General features: G+C 40.9%; 1 long non-coding RNA gene across 1 annotated transcript; it reads left to right on the top strand.

Moving 5' to 3' along the window:
• Window positions 1-59: 59 nt before the first annotated feature.
• Window positions 60-2,849, top strand: LOC137988100 (uncharacterized). Its single transcript, XR_011120741.1, has 3 exons — window positions 60-259; window positions 1,994-2,091; window positions 2,757-2,849. It is a non-coding gene; the product is annotated as an uncharacterized lncRNA (long non-coding RNA).
• The last annotated feature ends 7,151 nt before the right edge of the window (window positions 2,850-10,000 follow it).

The raw sequence follows: 10,000 nt of genomic DNA, 5'->3' as shown, positions 1-10,000 counted from the left end.
AGGATTGTTATCAATTTTGATAACCGTGTTACGTCAGAACATGGCGGCCATTGCAGAAATCGGAGGGTTTTGTATACACTTCACTTTATTCGTTTTTTGTTCGGAACTAGTTGGGTTATCTACCCAAAATTCTATTCGATATGGACAACAAAGGAACATTCTTCGCCTTTGTCAAAGATGGCGGTGGCAGAGCGGGTTGAACGGTTGGAAATGTTAACTGTAAAGTGGGACAGTGCATGAAATTTGATCCCAAAGTCAGGTACGTTTTCCACTTTGTCGTTAGATGAACGGCACTTGTAGATTTTTCCAGCATTTGCAAAAAAAATGTCGATATCTTCAAGTCTTTTACTTGACTTTTCACGTGTTTTTGCTGTTGTGCACGATCTATTAAAAATGTGCAAGGGGGTATTTTGATTTGCGATGTGCTGTTAATAATGGCGCCCATATTTGATTGATTTACTCCTACAAACCTAGGCGTTGAGATGGCGGATGCTGATGCCCACAGGAGATAAAATGACAAACTTGTGTAGATTTTGTGGCTCTACAGCGTCGAAAAAGACTGAAAGGCCTAAAAATAAATTCAAGGATGATTTTGAACGCTATTTTGGTATCAATTCTGAAAAGTACAGTGGAAGGCTTAACGCTTTAGTGACGCAAGAACAATGCCTGCCAAAAAAGTGATGGCCGTTGATCCCCTGCAAAGTGTAGCAAAACACAACTTTAGTTCCATTATGTTTGGATCCAACCTGGTTATGCATTCAATTGCACGCAGCAGAATGGCAGTGGATATTTATGGAAAACTTCATCCGGGTCGTCAGTATAACATGAAATCCTCTTTAAATGGTTCCCTGCTATGCCAGAAGGAGACATTCTAACTGCCATAGATAATGATCAGGTTTTGTTAAACACTTGGACTGGGTGCAAAGATAAGCATGCTGCATCTTGACATGTGTGTGTTATACAGAGGTTGGTACCAATGCATGATGCTGTTTTGCAAAGAGATGAGAAGCTTGCAACAAGGTAATGCAAATGCCACAATTTATAATTTATGAATCCTACCACCTACATTTTGTGACTTTGAATATTTTTTGCAAGCAGGATTTTTGTCCATTATGGGACTATTTTAATCATTACGAAATTGTTAGGACTGAAGAGTGACTGAAATGCATGAAGAACCATTCTTTATCTATTAGCTGTGTTAATAAACATAAAATGTTTTTTTTTTCCTTTTTGTTTATGAACATTAACATTTTGTACAATTATGCAGTAGCTTAATTAAACCTGACAACTGTTTTTTAGAAAAAGCCTTGAGATATATTTAGCAGGATTTTTTCTTCAATGTGTAGTTCCATAAAATGTCCATTCCTCCCCCACAAAAGGTGCATTTTGACACCCCTTCACCAATCTGGAAATTCTAATGAGGTTTCTTTGAGTGTTTTGGTCTTTCTGCACCCTTCCTCTCCCTGGAATTTGAAATCCTTTGTGTGTGTGTGTGTGTATATGGAGATTTTGTTTTAGTACGGAGTCTATGGATTTTCAACTTTGCATTTAAATTGAACAAAATATATTTTGATGAAAGATTGTGGATCAGATTTTCTTCACATTGACAGCTTTTTAATGGGGACTGCTTTTCATAATTATAAAATTCCTTTTATAAGGAAGATATCTGTTTACAAACATTGACATCAAATTTTTTTTGATATTTAAAAAAGCCAACCACCAAACAAAAGAACCCTTTGTTTCGGCATCCAATAAGGCTCCAGTTGGCACATTAATATTAATCGGTGATGTCATTGATATCCTCACTATATAGCAAGCTGAGCTAGAGTCAATTGCCTGAAAGAGGAGGGGTGGGCTGACTGTTTTCATGATCAACTAACACATTTGACAACATATGTACTTGCATACTTGCATAATTGAGTGGTTTAATTTTAATTGAACATTTTTATGAATGTTGTTACTTGATCATACTTATTTTAAAATTCATTAACAGTAAATGGCCCAAAAGACTGGAAGAAGCAAAGACTGAAACAGCATCTCCTAGATGATTTCTCTGCCACATCTGATGATGTCATGCTATTGCATAAAGAGGCAAGTAAAGAAAGATTGTCATTGACAAAATATAATAAATATTACAAAACTTAAAATACTTTGTACATGTAAGAAACACCAACACAGTATCACGGGGCTGGTAACTAAGAGGGTACTTCATTTGGCTAAATCACCGAATACAGTGGATGTTTAATTGTTTAAATTGTTGTTTTGGTTATTTTATGATTTGGAGTTTTGTTGTATTAATTCATCGAATGTGGTTTCTTGCATCTTCATTATTTCGTATTCATTAAGAGGACTCTCATTTCTATTTTATTTACACTTTTTTTTAAAAATTTGGTTGAATGATTTGTTTCTGTCTAAACGTTCTAGAGAAATTAATACTAAAGCCCATTTGAAAGTATCATACATTTCTCTTACTTTAGAACAAAAAAAATGATCCTTGAAATTTTGCTCGAAGTTGTGCAAAGACGTGCTACAAACACGTTCGTACGGTAACATGTTTTTGGTATTTAAGCCGTACACACACATACAGAGAGTCATTTCAGTGGCTTTGGCAATATCAATGTCGTAACGTGTAAATAAAACGTAATTTTCCCCTTCGTTGGACCATCGCTTCCTGTGCATTCGGCACTGAATTTAAGAGCCGTTTCAAAAACGAAATTATTTACTTACTTTTCTTGTTTCATTTTTATTTTATACAGAATGCCCCAGCTTCGCCTCCCAAGAAAAAGAAGCCGACTGATGACTGATGAAAATATCATGCCCAGTATCGAAGAATAAACAGTGCATTTTAGCGTAACTGTTGTCGTCTGCTTTACTGTGTTATTTCACGCGGAACAGTTGTTAGATTAGGTATTGAAAATAATGCCTCGAAATAACTTTTCCCAAACATTTCACATTCTATGCATTTCACTGTCATATAAGCATTGAAAATTCCTTCCTCTTTGCCCCGCGTTGTACCCTATCGTCCGCCATATTGAATTTTCACGCAGTTGGTGATGTCATATGGACGAGAATTTGAGCAGTGATTGGTTAATGGTTTGTTTTGGTACTGGTTATCAAAATTGATAACAATCCTGGACTGCTAGTAGCTACTTAAGGTTTGAGATGGAGAAACGTTGTCATCCTCCCCTCCTCTATCACAAAAACCTTTAAACTATGAAGGTATCTCTATCCCGAAAATTCAACCGAGAGCCTAAAGTCTTTCGAGTCTTCGAAGCCGAGCGGATCGTTGCTATGAAAATCAGCAATGTAGCCTGTGTTCATGGTCAAGTAGCATGGATATTGTTCGAGCCAAAACATGTGGGACCCAGGGCCCACTTATCGTAAGAGCTGATCAAAGATTTGGAAATCCAGAAGCTGGTCTCGGCCAGTTGAACGGACTCGTATTGCTTTCATAAAGCAATACATCGCGCCGGACCGCTTTCAGGTGGTTATCCACCGGTTTCTTTAAAAGCCACCAAATGAAAAAAGCTTATGCCAACAATTTAGTTATGTTTAATACTAGCCTCACATGATATTTAAAATTGAAATAACAGTTATACCCGGAAAATGATTTATAAATTGCTTCACTTGAATTGTATCCGGATGAATGATAACATTCACTTTCAACTTTTTCTTAAACTTGCGTAATTGTGCTGAATGAAGATTTTCTATAAAAGATATAACCCGAGAGAAAGAAGTTTTAAGTAAGGTTAATTCACAAATTTGGTCACCTGTCCAGCATGGGAATAACGCCTGCTCAAGGTCATGTTACAGAAGAATTAACTGTTGCTCGCTTTGATATGTAATGTGGTAATGAAAGTACATTCTAGTGTTTATAAAAAAAAAAAAACGGGTCTGAAATTTAGGCTTTAAAATTTCAACTGTCATGTCATCAGTACATTACCAAAACAACTAGCCCGCACAAAGATTAAGACCTGAGCATTGAAGTCGCTGCGAAAAACATGCTCAGGTGAATTTTGGAGTGAGCAACTGACTAAACTCCAAACTTTCACCTGAAACGAAATACTTGTCGACGCACTGACATTTCCACATCTCCACCAGATATCCCTCTCCTAACACTTTTTGGACGTAGATCGAGATAGCCTCGGTCGTCTGGCGCAATTCTTGTTCTTCGTAGGATGGATTGTATCCTCTCGAAAACACGTACGACAACCATGACAATAACACCCGTGGTACTGATAACGCCGTGCCACGCTCCCGATCGTAACCGTCCACGACATCCCACTAGTTTCTCACTCCCGTTGGCTTCATGTTGTAGCTGGAGCCCTCGCGAAAAGTTCAACCACTCCATCCACTCCTGGGCTTCTTCGGAGGTGCGTTTGTATTCTTTGCGAAACCCGGTCTCAGCACGCCGACGATCATAGTGTCCGGTGGGTATCTCCTGCATGATACCTTCTCGTATTAGCGTCGTAGCCCAGGACTCCTTGACATGGCTTGGGGTCTCGTCCAACCGCCTCCATCTCCACCTGACGGATCTTGGTCTTTCCCTTCTCGTGGTAGCGGTGAAAGATGATGCTTGGGCCGCCCACCATATTATCCCGTAAGGTATAATACAGGTCTTTGTCCTTTTTACGGAACAGAGTGAGAAGGTGTCAGGTGGTAGCGTCGCAAACAGGTAGATGAGGGTGACTCCTGGAATGGAGATGCCTTGTTTGAGCATGTCAATGTTCTTTTCTTTCCAGAAATCACTCATCTTCTGGATGGCTTCGCAAAACGGTTCCACGTCCAGGTTGTTGTACCTTTCGAGAAAATTCCGCATGGTTTGCAAGTTGTGTTCTTGCCACACCCGTTGGCAGTACGCATAGTCTTCCTCGGAGATGTCTTCGTTGTGCAAAGTGGAATGGAACGCCTCGGGAGGTGGTAAGCACGTCTGTTACAACTTGTCTAAAGAATCAAACCACTCGTACGGGAAGAAACCTTTGGTCTGCGGGCACCCGTAGGCTTTCAAGAATTTAGCGTAACTGAATCCAGGCGCTAAGAAACTGAGGATGTCCAAGAAACGCAGACGCTCCGAGGAGAGACACATGAAGGTATTGGTTTTCTTGATGGTGAACTTAAGATCATCCATCAGAATGGGCATCAGGAACGCTTTCAAGGCATTGATGTCATATTTGCCAGAGTTAAACCCGGTGACAGGAAGCTGGGCCAAATGTTCCTCCAGTTTGGCTTTCAGTTTGAACAGGGGCGGCACGGGTTTTTTCTTAGGGGGAGTCCCTTTGTCGTCATCGTCGTCGTCGTCGTCTTCCTCCTCCTCCTCCTCCTCTGTCTCCTCTTCCTCCTCTTGTTCCTCCAGCTTTTGCTCGGTGGATTCGAAAAGCGCCTCCATCTCAGGACCTTCCATAAGATTGGCCTCAGCCGCTGCACTGATACTCTCAAGGTGCACCACCATCTCAGCCAACAACTCCTGGGAATTGCCGTTACCGATAAAACATACGGGCTCCGTAAACTCGGGGACGTTGGAACAAATACTGACACTGGGGGGTACATGTTTTTGTGTCCACTCTAATTTTTCCGTATTGTTCAAGTCTTGTTGAGATACGAGCATGACCTCGATGTCGTACGTCGCCCAATAAGGATAGTATTTTAGACGTTCGGTCACCTCAATCCCTGTTCCCTGTAACTGTTCAAAGACAGAGGCAGCAGGTCGGTAGACACCTCCAGGGAACGTGTGGACGACGCTCCCTTCACAGGTTTTATCGTGTCGATTTAACTGGAAGCCCGTCTTCCAAAATTTCCCACAGCGAGCCCATTGATACGAGTGCGGGTACTTGGCCAAGTCACAAATGTACGAAAAATGATTCTCGTACAAGTTCAAATAGACCGTACCCTCGTACTGACTAAAGGAGTGATAAATCAGCTTCGCTGCGTGCTCGTCCTCCTCATCCTTCGCCTCTTCATCCTGATCCACTTGCACGGGTCCCAACGCATATACAAAAATGTTCTTTTTGAACAAGCGTTCCAGATCAGACAGGTCGTTCCAGTTGTACTCCTTTGAACGTTTGGGTATTTTGATCGACCAGATGGGCGGCACGATACGTTTCAAAAGAGTCTTTGGCGGCCTTTTCCAAATTGTGGAGGGTACACCTTGCTGAGGGCCATTCCTGGAAGAAACACGAGTTTTCCTGGTATAACGTCCCATTAATGTCACTCCGAACCAAACCTTGGAGTCTCCGGTTATGTTTTTTTAGGGCGGGAGTTGTCGACCGCAACCGATGGGATGTCGGCGCAGCTTGTTGACGTAAAAGGTGATGTTGGTGATCTGTTCCACCACCCATTTGGTATTGTCGCGTTGCTGTCGCGCCCACTCCAAGACGTCCAGGTTGTTCAGTGCCTCGCGTACTTGCTGCAGATCTACTTCTCGTGCGATGACAAAGGGTTCAGGAAAGGTCACATGATTGTTAGCAGAGGCATGATAATACCTCAAGTCCCCGGTCTCTTGGTTTCGCAAAAGAAAACCAGAAGACAAGTTAAAAACAGTTCGCTGATTCCGAAAGATGCCATTCAAATGGGACACCATCATTGCTGGTTGCAGATCGCACAAACGAAAGTTGTACCAATCGTGAAGACGATTGATGCGACGAAACAGTGTGCGGATTTGCGCCCATTTTTGTTGGTAGATGGGAAGGGGAGTGCGTTCTTCCTCGGGGAGGGATGTATACTGTATGGGATCCGCTCACGCGTGCAAGGTTAATCCGAGTAAAATTTATCTCATATTTCACGGTTATTCAATCAAAAACTTACTCTTGCCATGTATCAACATTGCCCAAATCGATTTCTGATAAATGTGTGTCGAGAAAAGCGTTGATCTGTCTCGAAAATCGTTTTTTGGATGTCGAATTAAGTTTTCGCCACACATTTTCTTACAGCGACTTGCAATGTTTGCCCCCTGGAGATCCCAGAACCCTCTTCGTATAAACCGGGATCCGATTACTGGCAACTCATTCATAGACCTTATTCATAAATGGCGGTCAATTTATAATTCTTTTGTCGAAGTGCAAATTAGCCTACCAAGCCTCGATACTCGATACCCTACAGTGAATTGAAAAGAATTCTTGCTCTAAAATGAGGCTTGGTAGGCCAATTTGCACGTGGACAAAAGAATTATAAATGTGACCGCCATTTATGAATAAGGTCTATTGTTTTCACGAAACTGCCACAGCCATTTTTTGCTAATTCTGTTGGATTCGAAAGTGGGCTAACTATAACCTACTACCAAGCACTGACATGTTCAATATTCGCGACAAACAAAACCAAAGAATACATACTTTGGCGATTTTATTGATCTCGACCAAGAGAAGATCTTTGTTTTTCCTAGTGAGTTAAATTATATAGGGTAATTAATTGTCAGGCCAAACTATATAAGTTGTACAGTGAAACACGGGGTCCGGTTTGCGTTAAATGTTGCAAGTGATGCTGAAAAATCAATCAATTAATTGATTAGTAATGTTAATTGAACCGAGTGGAGTGCAATTTGGTCTGAAATCATACGTGTGATGAGCGTGCCGTGCGAGTTCGATTTGAAATCACAAGTATAAATTTAGACCAAAATTGCATGACACGAATTTCAATTGCCACTTTATTGGCACCGCGGAAATACGTTTTTGTGACGTCACAGTAACTGGTCAGTAGTCATCACCATCAGGCTTTCGAGTTCTGAAGGTCTTAGAGTTCCATACGATATAACAAAAAATAATAATAATGCAACTAACGTGAGTTGTAACTACAACTTTAACGTTAATAAAACAATAAGCGAGAAGACTATCAAGAAAGTATGCTAGATGACCCTGGCTTATCAGCATTTTGTGTGTTTTACACTGAATCGGTACAATCTCATATTTACTAAGCAAAGTGTCTTGTTCATACAGTTTACGGGCGATTTCTGCCGCTGAAACGATTCATACTCGACTTAATTTTTGACGGTCGAAACACCCACGAAATTTTTGCTCACTTTAAAACACCTTTAAAATAATATTTTGTCAGGCACAAATTTTCTAAGGATTCCATTTGCCTTTTAAGCTAAGATTTTTTGACTATTTTCTCCTCTTTTACCAAGTTTACGCGTTTTACCTCGGCAGGCGAATTAAGTGTAGCCTCCGCTCTCTTTCCGTGACGTTTTCCTCCCTATCTCCTCTTCTTTGCGATGACCTTCTAAATAGGGAGTTTAAAGGCCCAGTCAACATTAGGGAGCTTAAGCACGCTCGTTTTTAAGACGTGGACGGCAACCGGAAGAGAAAACGTCGCGTGCCAGGACAGTGGTGTCTCCCACATTTTCATACTAATCATTCTAATGGAGAAAAGATACTCAGCAATGTAAATGTGGTTGTGTGAAAACAGGTTAAAGGGGAAAACAGCTCGCTTCCGGTTGCCGTCCGCGTCTCAAAAACGCGCGTGCTTAAGCTCCCTATATTAAATTCTTCAACAGCGACGTTAAAATGTTTGCCCCCCACCCACCCACCTTTCAACCGTGTTGCAACATGTTGAATCGAAGTTGAATCGAAATTAAAACAGTTTGCCCATCCCAGCACTCAACATCGTTCAACAAAATCAAACGGATATTGAAGCAAATGTTGAAGCCGTTTGACCGGGCCTTAAGGCGATTCCCTAGAAATAGAACTTGTCATAGATTTCCGATGAAACTTCGCATAAGGAGATGATAAAAATGTAATTAAAAAAGGAGGGTCACCGTGCTCGTTTCCATGGTACGAGGCTGACAAATACGGCTATTTTTAGAGTCACTTTGACAATTGCAGTGCATCCCCGATGTTGGACAAATTTAGCTCGTTCTTATAAATGCAATCCATGATATAAAGCGGAGCGTGGTGTCACTATCTGGTAAATTCACTTACGTACCTCAAAAAATGTACTAGAATGGCTTCGGGATTACTTATCACTCCAAAATAGATTTAATTTTAGCGTTGGGCTTTTCGACTTGTAATTGCTCCTTCTGTACAATTTTATGAAATTGCCAAAAAACTGGCCATGGATTTTTGCTGATTGTTTTTCCTACTCCACGAAGACACCATTCTCAACAAAAATATTAACCTGTGTGGCAAGCGTTCCTGTTCGAAAGAAGAGAACCCAAACGATTTTCTCCAAACTGGCCGCGCGAAAGTTGGGGCAAGAGACTGAGGGAACGCTTTGCAAGAAGACCCCCCATTTTTGAAAAACGCCCACCTTTTTCTGACATGCACTGATTGACGCCTTATCAACAAATTAACCAATAAAAAAATAACCTTGTTAACACAGGTTGACTTCCGTCAAAACAAACCGAGGCACCGAGGAGACACTGAGCGATGAATGCATAATTTGTCAGTGTGATTTTAAAGTTAAATTTGTAACGGCAGCATCTCAGCCGGATAAGAATGGTTATATTTCTTCCGAGAATTTGTTTGAACCATCGAAAATAACAGCCAATTTTCAGAACGTGTAAGCAATCCGTGAGCTCGTAAAATGCGAAATTTAGGAACATAACTCGTACAGAGTTTGATGGGTAGTAAGGCTAGCTTGATAATCAACGGTACGTTTTTGGTCAAATCATCACGAAATCGTAGATGAAATAGCAAATAAAAATACTCAAGAAAATCACATGAGTGTGCAAAGGAGCCGCTTTCTTCTCAGAATAAAAGAAGATTTGACACGGAAGCTGCGTAGTTGTCTTCATCTTGTCTCAATTCATAATATAGGGCTCAAGCTTACATTCGGCAAGTTAAGCAGAGAATTTGACGACTACAATACAGTTTATTTCCTTGAACCTGAAACAGATATGGATTTTGATCGTTTGCAGGCATTTTATTAATTCATCCTGCGTAAATATATCTATTTCAAGCGAACGAAAAGCTTACTTCAGTCCAGTCCAAACTTTGCGTCGACAATAAGCGCTGCCAAAGTTCTGTTAAATCACGAATCTTTTGCTTTTAGTGAATTATGGAAGCGCTTTTCC

This window comes from Montipora foliosa, unplaced genomic scaffold (genome assembly GCF_036669935.1).
Source record: "Montipora foliosa isolate CH-2021 unplaced genomic scaffold, ASM3666993v2 scaffold_406, whole genome shotgun sequence".
Lineage (NCBI taxonomy): Eukaryota > Metazoa > Cnidaria > Anthozoa > Scleractinia > Acroporidae > Montipora > Montipora foliosa.
Note: the sequence above shows the minus strand (reverse complement) of the source record. Positions and strands in the feature narration are given on the sequence as shown.